General features: G+C 36.0%; 1 protein-coding gene across 2 annotated transcripts in view; it reads right to left on the bottom strand.

The window, feature by feature from the left end:
* Nucleotides 1-15,532, bottom strand: part of LOC117343475 (putative sodium-coupled neutral amino acid transporter 11) — a 78,177-nt gene extending 62,645 nt beyond the window's left edge. Inside the window, exon 1 of one of the 2 annotated variants that reach the window (XM_033905842.1) lies at nt 15,517-15,532. The gene's annotated coding sequence lies outside the window, so the exon portion shown is untranslated. Of the gene's footprint in view, nt 1-11,759; nt 11,887-15,516 lie in introns of those variants that run through there. The other variant, XM_033905840.1, reaches the window with a different exon arrangement.
* Between the last annotated feature and the right edge of the window lie 558 nt (nt 15,533-16,090).

Below are 16,090 nucleotides of genomic sequence, written 5' to 3' on the forward strand. Positions count from 1 at the left end.
GCTATGGGCCACCATTGCCCTCTAGATAGACATTAATACATATAGGACTATGGACCAACATTGTCCTCTAGATAGACATTAATACATATAGGACTATTGGCCACCATTGCCCTCTAGATAGACATTAATACATATAGGACTATGGGCCACCATTGCCCTCTAGCTAGACATTAATACATATAGGGCTATGGGCTACCATTGTCCTCTAGATAGACATTAATACATATAAGACTATGGGCTACCATTGTCCTCTAGATAGACAGTAATACATATAGGACTTTGGGCCACCATTGCCCTCTAGCTAGACATTAATACATATAAGACTATGGGCCACAATTGCCCTCTAGATAGACATTAATACATATAAGACTATGGGCCACCATTGCCCTCTAGCTAGACATTAATACATATAGGGCTATGGGCTACCATTGTCCTCGAGATAGACATTAATACATATAGGACTTTGGGCCACCATTGCCCTCTAGCTAGACATTAATACATATAAGACTATGGGCCACAATTGCCCTCTAGATAGACATTAATACATATAGGGCTATGGGCTACCATTGTCCTCTAGATAGACATTAATACATATAAGACTATGGGCTACCATTGTCCTCTAGCTAGACATTAATACATATAAGATTATGGGCCACCATTGCAATCTAGCTAGACATTAATACATATAAGACTATGGGCCACCATTGCCCTCTAGATAGACATTAATATATATAGGACTATGGGCCACCATTGCAATCTAGCTAGACATTAATACATATAAGACTATGGGCTACCATTGTCCTCTAGATAGACATTAATATATATAGGACTATGGGCCACCATTGCAATCTAGCTAGACATTAATATATATAAGACTATGGGCCACCATTGCCCTCTAGCTAGACATTAATACATATAGGGCTATGGGCTACCATTGTCCTCTAGATAGACATTAATACATATAAGACTATGGGCTACCATTGTCCTCTAGCTAGACATTAATACATATAAGACTATGGGCCACCATTGCCCTCTAGATAGACATTAATACATATAGGGCTATGGGCCACCATTGCCCTTTAGATAGACATTAATACATATATGGCTAAGGGCCACCATTGCCCTCTAGATAGACATTAATACATATAGGGCTATGGACCACCATTGCCCTCTAGATAGACATTAATATATATAGGACTATGGGCCACCATTGCCCTCTAGATAGACATTAATACATATTTGGCTATGGGCCACCATTGCCCTCTAGATAGACATTAATACATATAAGACTATGGGCTACCATTGCCCTCTAGATAGACATTAATACATATAGGGCTATGGGCCACCATTGCCCTCTAGATAGACATTAATACATATAGGGCTATGGGCTACCATTGCCCTCTAGCTAGACATTAATATATAAGACTATGGACCACCATTGTCCTCTAGATAGACATTAATATGTATAAGACTATGGTCCACCATTGCCCTCTAGATAGACATTAATACATATAAGACTATGGTCCACCATTGCCCTCTAGATAGACATTAATAAATAAGACTATGGTCCACCATTGCCCTCTAGATAGACATTAATACATATAGGACTATGGGCCACCATTGCCCTCTAGATAGACATTAATACATATAGGACTATGGGCCACCATTGCCCTCTAGATAGACATTAATACATATAGGACTATGGACCACCATTGCCCTCTAGATAGACATTAATACATATAGGACTATGGGCCACCATTGTCCTCTAGATAGACAGTAATACATATAGGGCTATGGGCCACCATTGCCCTCTACATAGACATTAATACATATAAGACTATGGGCCACCATTGCCCTCTAACTGGGTAACAATCCTGATCGCTGATACATGTGGTATTAGTGAACATTAATTCCTAGTATGTAAAAATGTAAAACGTGTTGTGTTCATTTCACCAGGGAAAGACAAATATTGTCTGTATTCCTATTTGACATTTGTTTAAACCCATGTGCTGCTAAGTATTGCCTCATTTCACTTATCATATCATCACAAACAAAAATGGTGCAAAAGGTTAAAGGTCACAGCTGATTTCAGATGAATGTTATACACGCTTCCATCCGGGCCAACAAGCGTGATTGATATAAGTTAAATATATAAGTATAAATAAAGTTTACATTAACCAATGTTATACAATGATATTCGTTTGTTAACTGTTTCCGTTTCTGAACTTTTTAACAAATGTGAATTCAAATAAGTATCATAAGAAAATATTACATGAACAGTAAGAGTGTCTCATAAGCCAAATATGGCTGGGTGTTGATGTATTTTAATGTTTTAATGAAACTGTATTTTATGTACATGTATAATGTTTGTATCAATACGTGACACTTTAATATACAGAGCTGAATCTAGTATTACGTAACTAGACATGTTTATTATACAGGTGTTTTGAGGAACACGAATAAACATCAGCCATTATCTCAATACCTAGAAATCAACTTAACGCAGTAGACTTTTGCAAGTTTACAGGCAACACCGAAAGCGAAAATGACATGTCTAATAAGAAATCAAGCTAATTACTTTCATTAATTTACGTTTTTCGACTGGTACATCATGTTGAACCAATGTTGAACGAAAATAATCTGTATGCTTGATGGTTAAGACTGACACAAACGTTCACAAACCTATGGCTGTATTACCACAGGCGCTTGCATAGAAAATATGACTTTCAATTTTTTTTTGATATGACAGTGGTATGTGTAATCTGTTACTTTTTTTTTTGATATGACAGTGGTATGTGTAATCTGTTAAACAGATTACACATACCACTGTCATATCAAAAAAAAAATTGAAAGTCATATTTTCTATGCAAGCGCCTGTGTGTATTACCAGTCTCTTTCTCTCTAGGCTGTTAATGTTTTGTAAACATTACCTAAATATTACGACAGGTGCGTTATATTTGGTTGTAGCAGGAAATGTGAGCAGATCCATGTATTTGCTGATGTTCAGAACCTATCAGAAACTTCTGTCGTATATTTCAATGTTATATAAAGATTGATTGTAGATACTATGTAGGATGAATTAAATATTTGATAACCTATTGAATATGTTATTGTTATACGACCATTTTGATGGTATGTATTTTCATTTTGAAAAATACTTACAAATACGTCATAGCCTTTCTATGCAGGTATGCATCTATTTAGTTATATCAAAAATTCTACTTCTCATAACCAACACTGCCCCCATCTCAGACTATAGGTAAAGTTATTAAAAAGGGCCCATTGGCCTTAACGATCATCTGACTAAATTATTTGTGATTGCGTACTTCATTCAATATCAAATAGAAAGTGGCCCTATGGGTCTAAATCGCTGATTGGCATGTAGTTTTTGACTGAGAAGTTATTTGAAGACTTGTGTCCTGTAATCTTAAAAAGGAGTTCAAGGTTATTCACTTGAACAAACTTGGTAACCCTTCACCCCAGCATGCTACACGCCCTTCCGGTCAGATGACCTAATAAAATACACCCGGCCACATTCCCCACTGTATATAGTGTGTATGGGGTATGCCGGGGTTATCTCATGGGGTGTTTGAGAATTATGAGGTATGGACTGTCTTATCTGGAGTATGGCTTATAGAATTGTCTAATACCGAAGCTCCTTACACGGTCAAACCTTGTACGAGACATCCGTATCATGTGACCAGGTGAAGTGATGATTTGTTCAGTTTTAATGGTTTGACATTTAGAAGTGGTGGCCATTAACGGCCCAGCCTTATTTCCCGTGATGTCTTTACATGACAGTTCCTCGCTGTGGCGAAGATGTACAACTGTAATTGATACACAAAAATCCCACCGCAGCCATTGACCTATGAAACAAAAATGATCAATAGATTTGAAAGTTATTACGTAATTCTCGTCTAGATGACTTTTCTAAAATAGCAAATCATGGACTAACACGACATGTGTTTTCCTCTTTATATGATTTAACCCATCCCACGCACTTGGTTTTAACGACATTTTCTACCTCCATGCGTTAGCGATATATCCATTCATGTTGGTTGTGTCGCATCGTTTTATCCAATAAAGTTGCCTGTCAACCATAATTTCAATTATGGCAAAAGAAATGTATATGATAGCGGTCGGATCTACAGTATCAGTACAAAGAGAAATGTATTCTCAATACAAGGAGTTTCTCAATTTAATTTCCGTCTGCCTGCCGTAGTGAATTATCCAGGTATACCCACTCTGTCGTTAACACTTCAGTATGGTGCTGGCTCAAAAGGTCGACCTGTTTTGCTAATGGCAAGCACGCCTACACAAACAGCGTTTTTATCCAAAGATGGATGGCTCTCACAGATCGGCTTAATTGCTTGGCGAGCAAATTCATCAGCGATGCACGAAACCCAAAATTAGAGGAAACGGTGTGTTCTATTTGCCGTAACACACACATATCACGTGATTGAAAAGGACATGAAGACTAATTCGACCGGTTAAAAAAACCTCAAATGCTTTGCTTTGAAGAATTGTATGCTGCATCCACGTACTTAGGGATACAATGTACGTGAACTTGTGAATATTGTACATGGTAGCAATGAAATAATGCTGAAGCTGAACAGGGTCATAATCTTATCAAAGGGGGAAATAATCATTCACATCAGCTTAAAACTACACCTTTGCTCAGGATTCTCTGTTAAAGTATCATTCACAAAATACTACATTTGTACTTACAAGTTTATTGTTATGCTAATTAGGCTGTTCAGAGATGATGACCCTAGGTATAAAATAACTTTGTCTGTTCGACAACGTCAGCAGTCAGATTGTCGGCAATTTTGTATTGTGCTTAATAATATATCTTCTCTTGTACACTGTGAACGTACTTTATTTGATAAACAGATATTTAAGCGCAAAACCAGCTTAAAACAGATTAACAATGATTACAATAGGAACCAATGTATATAAGTTACAATGAGCGCACTCATAATTTAGCGGAATGCTTTCGGTGCGAAAAACACTAAAATAGGATTACCGCTAAAATAAGCAGGTTCACAGTACGCGGAGGGGGACAAGTGTTCAAGTTTAAAGATATACATCTATTGAAATTCATCAAGAAAAACTTCCCCCTGTCCTTAACTTCAGAAGATTGTGGACCTTTGGGCTATTTTTCCCGACAACTGTACTCATTATAGCGACACTAATAAGCAGTACATTCGGAGAATGAGACTATCGAGAAGGTAAATTACACGTGATGAATGGAAAATACCTCAGTTTAGATTATATACGAATGCCCACATCCATTCGTATGCTACTTCCGGTAACAAACGCCCCCTATATCCGGTCTCCTTATTGATAACACCAATCAATAAATGTCTGCGATATAATCAACTGTAATTATAATCGAGTGACTACTTGTCTTTTACACTGGGGAATGATTTACACGACCAAGTGTCGACATGACAAAAGGTGTTTACATCAGTCACCGGGGGTCTAATTTAAGATAGGCGCCGTCTAGCGGCGAACTGTGGAGGAGATTTATCCGTGATATATTAAATATGGTTCGGTATTCTGTTCAATAAAAATCTTTTTCACTCACAAATATTACACTCCACATTTGTTAAATTGCTTATATCGTTTTTAAATCTCGTATGTCTCATAAAGTAGACCTAAGTCTCTTCGGACCAGCCGATGTCGCGATACAACCACTTGTCACTATGGAGACGAGCTGATGTATGGACTCAGGGAGGACGGCAGCAAATCAATCGTTGTTATAATGCAAGGTGTATTCATAAGTCTCGTTATTTCAGTGGAATAATATTTGCTGTCGTGACACAGACGGAGATGTATTTGTGTCTGGCTATCACGGATCAGACAGACATACCGCGACGATTTTTTTTATAAATAGAAAAGCGTCTTACATACTTCCTTGTGTGACTTCAGAGTCAACCGATTGGTAAAGATTGTATCTGTTCCACTCGTTCATTACAACCCTTCCTCAAGCACCATCCTTTCCACTTCAATCCTTTCTTGGAAAATGTTTTCCAAATCACACACCCTCACAAACTCAATTTGTTTTCACTGAAACCCTTCCGCCCCCTCCCTTCATGCTATGATAGACCATTATCCTTAAACGGTTATTTCCTATCATATATTCTCTACCTCATCACACCATAACTTTCTCTGGCCCCCACCGTCTACCATTCCCTACCAAACAAACCCACATCGATATCGCTTTCCCACCAAAACTCGTGACTACGACATCTGAACACAGGGACCGCGGAAGCTCAGCCGGTTAGACCGCCGGCAACGTAACCTCGGTTAAAGACCCGAGGTGCCTGGTTCGACACTACCTACCCGTGTCGGTTTGTGTTTCTCTTGAAGCTAAGGACGGGCTTGTACTGTCGTGGATATGTACTTGGGCCAAACACTTTACCCCTAATCGTTTTGAATGACATTCGATGATCCCCCGTATGTTGCCCAGTAAGGGAGTCACCAACTACTACAATGAGTGATAAACCCAACATACAAATATCTCAGCATACTCCGTCACTATCTATGACTATTATATCTATGTACACCTTGTATATTATATCTATGTATATTATATCTATGACTATTATATCTATGTATATTATGTCTATGAATATTATGTCTAACACGCAATACCAACTCAATACAATTTTACTATTCTCACTTATCTTTGACAATACCTAATGAGCAGAAACAGAAAGGATCTGTGTGTGAAAAAAAGCGAAATTAAAGAAAACCTTCTCCTAAAATGCTAAATATCATATTTATATAGGCGATAACCCGTTTTAATGTAACCCGGGTATAATGATACTGCGTCCAGGCTATAACATTTCAGTGGGATCACACTATAAACTATTGATTATTTAAGCATTGAACTGTTTTTGTATGGTATTTATGATTCAAACAATATTATGATTTGTTTTCCTGCAAAGTTCTGGCATTCAAATATACCATAAATACCATACAGAAACAGTTCAAAACGCTTATATTTAAAAAAATTTTTAATGTTATAATTCATATTGAAAATTCATAATTCCCGCCTTACCGACAGTCAGCAGATTTTTTGTCAGACGTTGGAACAGCCGGAACAAGGTCGCGTGTTTTTGGCAAAACAGAAAACAAAAACAAAATAGTTCTTGGAAAGATAAAACAAAACAAAACAAACAAACTTAATTTTGATAATCATTTTATTATCAACGTAATGCGCAAATGACATATTTGTTATAACAAATAATACAGAAAAAATAATTGGTCGTTAAACTTAACTATCCTGGATATTGTAGTTCCGGTTTGTGTTGTATTGATACGCTGATCAGTGTAGCGCGTGATGGATGGCATTTAAACGTACAACAATGCCAGAACTCTCAAACAGACTATAATATTTGTATAGTGACACTACCAGACACATGTAAATATTCCCTGGTAACTCCATCTGTATATGAATTTGAATTATTCCCTGTATTAATTACAATACCACGAACTACGAATGTCTACATTACAATATTAAGTAGAGCAACTGAATCCGGTATACCGAACTTATGTCACACATAATATAAACTCGATACACAAATGTATGTATGACAAATAAATCATGGAGACACAAGGAAACAAAGAATAACATTGGTTAAGTCACTCTGTTTTTGTGGCATTTGAAAGCTGTTCATACCAAATAAGATTAATTGATATGATCATTGTGTTGGCTAGCTATAAGAAATACTGTCAATAACCAGTGTCAATATCCAGGCTGTTTTCATTAAATAGAATTGTAAAAAATACCACTGTAACAGTATACAAATGTATAATATAACACAGAGGTTTATCAGAGCCACCCACACAGCATTTCTCGTACATGTGGACGGCTTGGAAGTTAGAGATTCAGCAATACGAGATGAAGTCGTGGTACACATACAGGCGTAAATCAATTATACCACAATCCGAGAAAGTGATGAAACATTTTTAAAACTGTGTGGAAGCGGGTAGCCCAATGACGCTATCCTTTGAATAATGGGAGATTGCTTCATACACTGATTGTTTTACAGTATGCAATAGAAAAAGTGATTGGGCATTCTCTTTTTTAAAAAGAAGACATAAAAAAAAAATTCTGCTGGGACATAAACGTTGCTTTAAATTTGTTCCTGTAACAGTGGTGTACAGCCTGCTCTTCCCCAGCATCCTCTCGTGATATTTCTACATGATCCAACGATTCAAATCAGCATACAAAAGATAGACAATACCGTTGGGAATTCTACCAAATCATACGTAGGTTGACTGCATGCGTCTGTAGAAAGGTTTCAAAGTAACATCTGATAAAAGCAGCACGCACTTGCTACAGATAAAACAAAACGAACCAGTAAACAGAAATATGAAAATATGACGGTATACCGTAAATACCACAATAGTACCAGGCCTATATCTTATCTAAATCATTCTCAAACATGAAATCTTTGCTCAACCCAACTTTCTTTAAACTCGCTTAATTCATGAAATATCAGTATGAAAGAAACCCATTAACATTGAAAATGACCTTTCCGAAACTCGTTCTAATCATTGCAAAATAATTAAAAAAATATATATAAGATTGATTACCAAGACTTTTAGAGATTTAGCACACAATGTGTATTTGAGTATGGTTACGGTTTCATGAAGACGGGTTCTGTGGTAACTAACAATAACAATTTACCATAATTACCATACTAGTACACTGGTATATGATGTTGATATATACCGTGATAGTGCAATGTACTAGGCCTAATACTGTTGTTGTTTGCTGTCACTCATGGATCTATTCTAGATTTTTAATTGGAATTATCAAAATCTATGCAAGGCAGAACACAAAATAAGCCTAGTAAATCCCATTGTTATTTGTACCTGAATACTGAATTAAATACCTGTATAATTTGATTGATGTTTTTGTTACTATGCTAATATTAGAACGTCTGCTTGTTTATGACTACGGCACCAAAACATCCATTTTTGGGGATAGTATGGTGATGCAGTGCTAAACACGGTTACAATATGTATAACTTGGTGATTTGATGAAGTATATCATGAGCCCAAGGCCCTGTCAGGGCACGAGTCTAAATTTTGCTTCTTTTCTCATTTTGGTTCCATGTTAAATATAATGATACAAATATCTCAGCATAACACAATGTTCATATTACATAAGTGTCTGTGTTCGGATGTAAAGCTGTACATTTTCGGTCGTAATAGTACTTTATGTAACATCTAGGAAGATATAATCAATTTAATGTCCTAAGTCTTATTTATATACACAATTTATAAGCAGGGCTCGGGATAAATGTTAATGTCAAATGTGTGGCATATCATGCACAATAGTTGGAATCAATACATTACCCGTGTGTGGATACAACAGCTGGTTCAGACAATACCTAACAGGAGATATCAGGGCAACCTATTATAACTCAGTCAATAAACTACTGGTACAGACAAATGTACGACATCTGTGACGGTTAATATGTATTTGTTGTGTAAAACAATTAATCATGTTATTTCCATCACCTAGTGTTGTGTAGAAAAATCCCCAATCCTGTGGATGTGAAAGAGAAATCTCCACCCCGAGGGTTGATGTTCTTGGTGGTCTAACCCGAGGCTCTGTCAAGAATAATACCCCGAGGGTTGATGTTCTTGGTGGTCTAACCCGAGGCTCTGTCAAGAATAATACCCCGAGGGTTGATGTTCTGGGTGGTCTAACCCGAGGCTCTGTCAAGAATAATACCCCGAGGTTTGGAGATTTCTCAGTCACGTCCTCAAGATAAGGGATTAGTATATTAATTATTAGGCGAGGGAAACAACGCGATAAGTTTTAATAATATTTTATCCCGGGCGAAATGAAAGGTTAACATAAATCACATCCTAGAGGGTGACAGAGACATCACATCATAGGGGGTGATAGAGATATCACACCTTGGATGTGACATACAAGTGTAGATATCACATCCTAAGGTGTGAAAGACAGTTCTTTCTTATATACTCCATATTGTCCATTGCATTTCTATATTGTCCATTGTATTTCTATATTGTCCATTGTATTTCTATATTGTCCATTGTATTTTTACATTGTCCATTGTACTTTTATATTGTCCATTGTATTTCTATATTGTCCATTGTATTTCTATATTGTCCATTGTACATGTATTTCTATATTGTCCATTGTATTTCTATATTGTCTATTGTATTTCTATATTGTCCATTGTATTTCTATATTGTCCATTGTACATGTATTTCTATATTGTCTATTGTATTTCTATATTGTCCATTGTATTTCTATATTGTCCATTGGATTTCGATATTGTCCATTGCATTTCTATATTGTCTATTGTATTTCTATATTGTTCTATTGTATTTCTAAATTGTTCTATTGTATTTCTATATTGTCTATTGTATTTCTATATTGTCTATTGTATTTCTATATTGTCCATTGTATTTCTATATTGTCTATTGTATTTCTATATTGTCCATTGTATTTCTATATTGTCCATTGGATTTCGATATTGTCCATTGTATTTCTATATTGTCTATTGTATTTCTAAATTGTTCTATTGTATTTCTATATTGTCCATTGTATTTCTATATTGTCTATTGTATTTCTATATTGTCCATTGTATTTCTATATTGTCTTGTATTTCTATATTGTCCATTGTATTTCTATATTGTCCATTGTATTTCGATATTGTCCATTGTATTTCTATATTGTCTATTGTATTTCTATATTGTCCATTGGATTTCTATATTGTCTATTGTATTTCTATATTGTCTATTGTATTTCTATATTGTCCATTGGATTTCTATATTGTCTATTGTATTTCTATATTGTCCATTGGATTTCTATCTTTTCCATTGGATTTCTATCTTTTCGATTGCTATTGATCATAATGTATTAATGTCTTCAAGTGGCGACGCTGTTAGCAGCCGGAGGGATAGACATTGTCAGTCAATAGATTTAAATTCAATGGAATAGAATTGGCTATATTGTTACATTGAATGTGTAAACACCATTGCCCAAAGCTAAACCTTACCATGCTCTCATATGAGTACGTACATTCATAAGGTCGGCATGCTGTTAGAACCATCCAGGCATGACGGTGTTGGTATACATGTACGTATTCATTGAACCGGGATATTGATTACGAATACCCTCGGTGAATTTACGATTAACATTGAATGTACACATACGGGAATACCTTCATATATATACTATCTTGTACATTTATATATATAAAGTTTATCTTTAATAATGAACTAATTAACGAACTATTGACTTGTTTTAATTAGAATTTAAGTCAGGAATGTCTAACACTAAATGTTCCACCTGTTCCACGCTATATTGTTTGGTTACATCTGTTTATATTTTCCTAACTGTCCTTCTGAGTTTCCCTATTTTTGAATCCTGCAATCACTGAGGAGTCCCAAAATCAAGAATGCTCTATCTATCACACATCTTATATGAACTACGTTCATATTTAATTTTTATTTCCCAATTCCCTTCTAAATCCCGTTATGTAATATCCCTGTAATCATTTCACACAAATATTGCAAGTTATTTAATTTTTATCTATATTTGTATCTCTTTCCAGTTACAGAAAATATTCTATGGTGAACATAAGAAGAGGAAATGCAAGCATACGACAAGTTACGACTCTTGGATATGTCGGGGATCGGAAGCCATCAAAATATCGCTCATAAATATAACCTCGCCAACCATAATATATACTTACTCATAGCACGTGGGGATTAGATTTCCAGTACTGTCCCGAATCCACGACCCCTGCCTTTCGCAATGTTTTCACAAGCTTTGTCACTACTCTATACATTAGAATGGGGTATGGACACCGACTGAATGTACCGGATCTACGAATGTGTGTTTATATGTACCATAGAACTTTAAACCAGTGTGTGCATTGATACAATGTATGGGTGGCTTGGGTGGCGTTGGAGTGTATAAGAACGTAATTTCGACATCTAGTGTATATCTATTTATGGCAGCTCGACCTTGAGGCTTACTCTTCGTATAGTGTTCCATTCTATTGAAGCGCGATGCAATGTCTCCTTAAGAAATTTAATGGATTGTGTAATTGCAATACTATTTGATACACGGTCAATTAAGAAATAATTAACGATGGTTCGTGTATTGTTGCAGGATATACAACGAGGACGAGGATATTTTGCAATTAAATTAATAACGAAGGCCGCAGGCCTGAGTTATTAATTAAAATTGCAAAATATCCGAGTCCGAGTTGTATATCCTGCAACAATACACGAGTCAAAGTTGATTATTTCTATTCTGCCATGTACTGTTTAGTTCTGAGATCGACCTCTTTCTAATAGAAAAAAACGCAAAGAAACAGCGAGAAAACCTTGTAATTTATTTCTGGAGTATTGCATTATTTGTTGATGAAATATACAGGTAATACAGTACTACGATCAAGAGCATCTATCATATGGCATTGATTTTGAAAAAAAGGATAAAAAAAAAATTAAAAATATAAAAAAAAGGGGGGGGGGGGGGGGGGGGGGGGCCTCCGTAGGATTCGAACTCGCATCGTGATAAAAATTTACTGAAAGACTAACCCATTAGCCCACTCGGCTATAGTTACCTTTTATAAAATGTGTGAATATTAGATATATAAAATTGTAACAGCCGTGACTCACTACCGTGTATTATTGGCACGAGCGTGGGTTATTGGAAAATAATACATGGTTTTAAACCAATCAAAACTGGCGTTACATAGCAAACATGGTATAATTACCCTTATACTCAAAGATTTTTCTCGTCATCGAGGTAATGAATAATAATATTGTTGCTTGTTTACAATGAAATAAAGGGTTTCCAGGGACTTAGGTAAAATACTTCTTCGCCATCACCATCTCATTATGAACTATTACACCTCCCTCTATGATATAAAGCTTGACATGTATGATGCTAGGCCCGTTAATATGCTTGTTTTCACTACCAACTTACTTTTGGGAAATACTGTTTATCACTGAACAGACCCCTGTCTCTACACTATTTGAAATAATAGATCAAAATACTTTTGATGCCTAATTATTTAGGGCTGATAAGATAGTTTTATGATTCAGTAGGGAAATATCAGTCTACGATTGAACCAATACATGTAGCTGACGTAAACAGAAAATTGAGTAGAACGGATACAGTATGGAGTAAAAGGAGAAAGTGGGACGGAAGAGAGGGGAGTCGTCTGTCTAACCGATTGTGTAATTAATTTTCGAAATCGTCTCCCAGATTAGAATGCGGCCTAACCTAGCACTGTTTAGTAGCAGCAACGCGTACCCTGGCGAAGATGGAAGAAGGAGAGAGTTGAAGACACTACCCTGTCAAAATATAGGCTTAAAAATCCCTATCCTCTGGACCAGCGTTATCACGCCTATTCTTCATCGAAAAACCACAGAGGGATCTTTATCGTACAAGTTGGACATTCTCACACGGGACACCATTTTAAGTCCCATCCTATGGTCGTCATGTCTATAGATATGTCAATATTTTGTTGGGTTGGGAAAGGACTCTAGTGTTTTAAAGATATATTTTACGTGTATATGAGTACCGTCTGGGTACTGATGATGCAGCATTATGTACATATCTTAGAGAAAGATACACCGATTTAGTAGAAAGTAATTTACATGTTACTGTGTTAACATTACATGCAATGTAAATATAGGTCAAAACCATTTGTTTTACGGCGATGTTGCCGTTTTCCGATTGATCGATACCTATCCTAAAGGTAGTGACAAAATCCAATGTTCGTCGCACAATACTGCGCGTGAAGGTAAACATTGTATTTTTACATCAGTTGATTGGCACCGTAAAATAGAAATAGGGAAACCAACCTGTTATTTGAAAACTCCTGTTTCATAGAGTGAAGATATTCAGACAATAATGCATAACCCATACCAGTATCCACTGTTATGTCTCAGTTACATAATAATACAATTGTCGACCTTGGATATCGGTAAACATCAGGATTTATCAACCCTAGAATCTTATAATCACCTCGGACTTGGTCTCGGTGATAATCAAATTATAGGTTTGATAAATCTAGAAGTTAACCTCATCTGAAGTCAACACTTGTACAGTATTATCACATACCCTAATATACGGTATATTTCAGAGTGATATCTTGTTATCTATCGAGCCTTGTCATGGTAATCACGTAATTTTCTAAATTGTACAAAGCATGGGTAATAGGTTTGTATGACATTTAGTGTCCTTACTGTGGGGAGACATAAACGCTACACTGTACAACATTGGTGTGTCATTTTCTCAAATGGCGACGAACGAACAAATATTCATTTCTTCTGAGAGAAAGTTAGAGCAATAACTCTTCATTACCTCAAAATGCAATCCAATGTTTTAATCAAATTCCCGCATGGCACTGTCATATTCGTTTGGATTTTTTTTTTTCAAATTCTATTTATTCTCGACCAAATTCCTTCGAGATCCCTTTAAAACATTTCATCAGCTACATTGTTGCTTCTTTCGTGTTGAAAGTATCCTTTTATGAGAGAATGTTATCTATTTCTTCCTGATTTCGAGTGTGGTGTATGCAGGCCTGTCTCTGTTTGTTGTTTGTCTGGTTAGGCTTTGAACTCGTTGGGAAAGTCTTGTAAGAGAGACTCCAAATAAGGGCGACGTAAAGGGGCCACTCGATCGCGTGAGGCGACAAGATGTTTTGTCAGCACGGCACGTAATTAATGAGATTCAGTAAAATTCGCTATTACAAATATGAGGTAAAACAATGGACAATATATTTTTTAATCATACGATGTACCCGTTTTAAATTAAAAATTTTATATTCCTTGATTTGTGGACTTCCATAAGAACATTGTTCATTTACTATGATAATAATCAACAAATTAAATTTATGTTATTAAAATGTCCAGAATGTGAAATTAAAAAGCATTTTATTTCTTTTATTAAGGCATTCGTCTTGTGGATATCTTTAAAAAATATCACAGTAGTATACAAAAATGGATAAAGTACATGATGCCAAGTTTAACTCGTGCCCAGGAATAACACCGTGCATTGCGGTGTATCCTTAATCGATTAAACCAATTTAAACCATAAAGGGAAACCGATCGATGACACTCTTCAATAAAAAATATAAATATGGAAAATATTACACAAAACTATATAGTACCACGCATCCCTACTTGCCGTGATCGCTGTGTATGCTTACTTGTGTCAATGGTGCGGCAGTTACGCTGGTGTATGCTTCAACGTAAACGAAGCCTATTGATTAATTCTATATAAAACCAGCACAATATATCTGAACAATGACCTTAAGCAGTTAATTAATTATACTTTAAAAAACATCCATAAAATTACATATATATGATGAACGATAAGCAATTAAGTTAAAACAGTGTCCTGGTATAAGTAAATTACGTAACAAATGTCTATAAGTTGATTATGATAATTAGGAAGGCAATAAGAAATACTTTGTTTTTATGTCTTACCTTCTGGTATTTACCCCGTCTGTGTCTGTCTCGATGGTAAGACGGCCGTAGACATCAAGGTGATCTCTGCCTCCAAACGTAGTACTATTTGTTAATTCTACCTATCGATCTGTCATGCTTCTCTCGCTATATGGGACGATGTGTCACCCCGCTGTAGGCTGGCTGGAGCGAGTGTAATCCCTGGAGGTATCTCTAACTGCTGACAATGAATAATACATGTGTAGTTCTCATCACACTCAGTGGATCTTCCCATTCACAGCAGCTTTGTGTGAATTGTTTTACGGCCGTCAGTTGAATGATTGAAGTTAGTTAATAAGTCTCTTTACTGTATATAACACCTGGATGGGTAGGTAAGACCCTATGCTCCAATCTTCTGTACTAAATCATATATTACAAAATATATTAATAACAATTAAATGTAAACTTTATGTATTTTACAAATATTGCGAAACAAGTTATTTAAAGTTATATTAATCACGTTTGTTTCCCCTGATGGAAGCACGTGATAGATCTTGCTGTGGGAGAAAACTAGAGTACCCAGGGAAAACCAACGCGCTCTGGCAGGTAACCCCAT

Source organism: Pecten maximus, chromosome 15, assembly GCF_902652985.1.
Source record: "Pecten maximus chromosome 15, xPecMax1.1, whole genome shotgun sequence".
Taxonomy (NCBI): domain Eukaryota; kingdom Metazoa; phylum Mollusca; class Bivalvia; order Pectinida; family Pectinidae; genus Pecten; species Pecten maximus.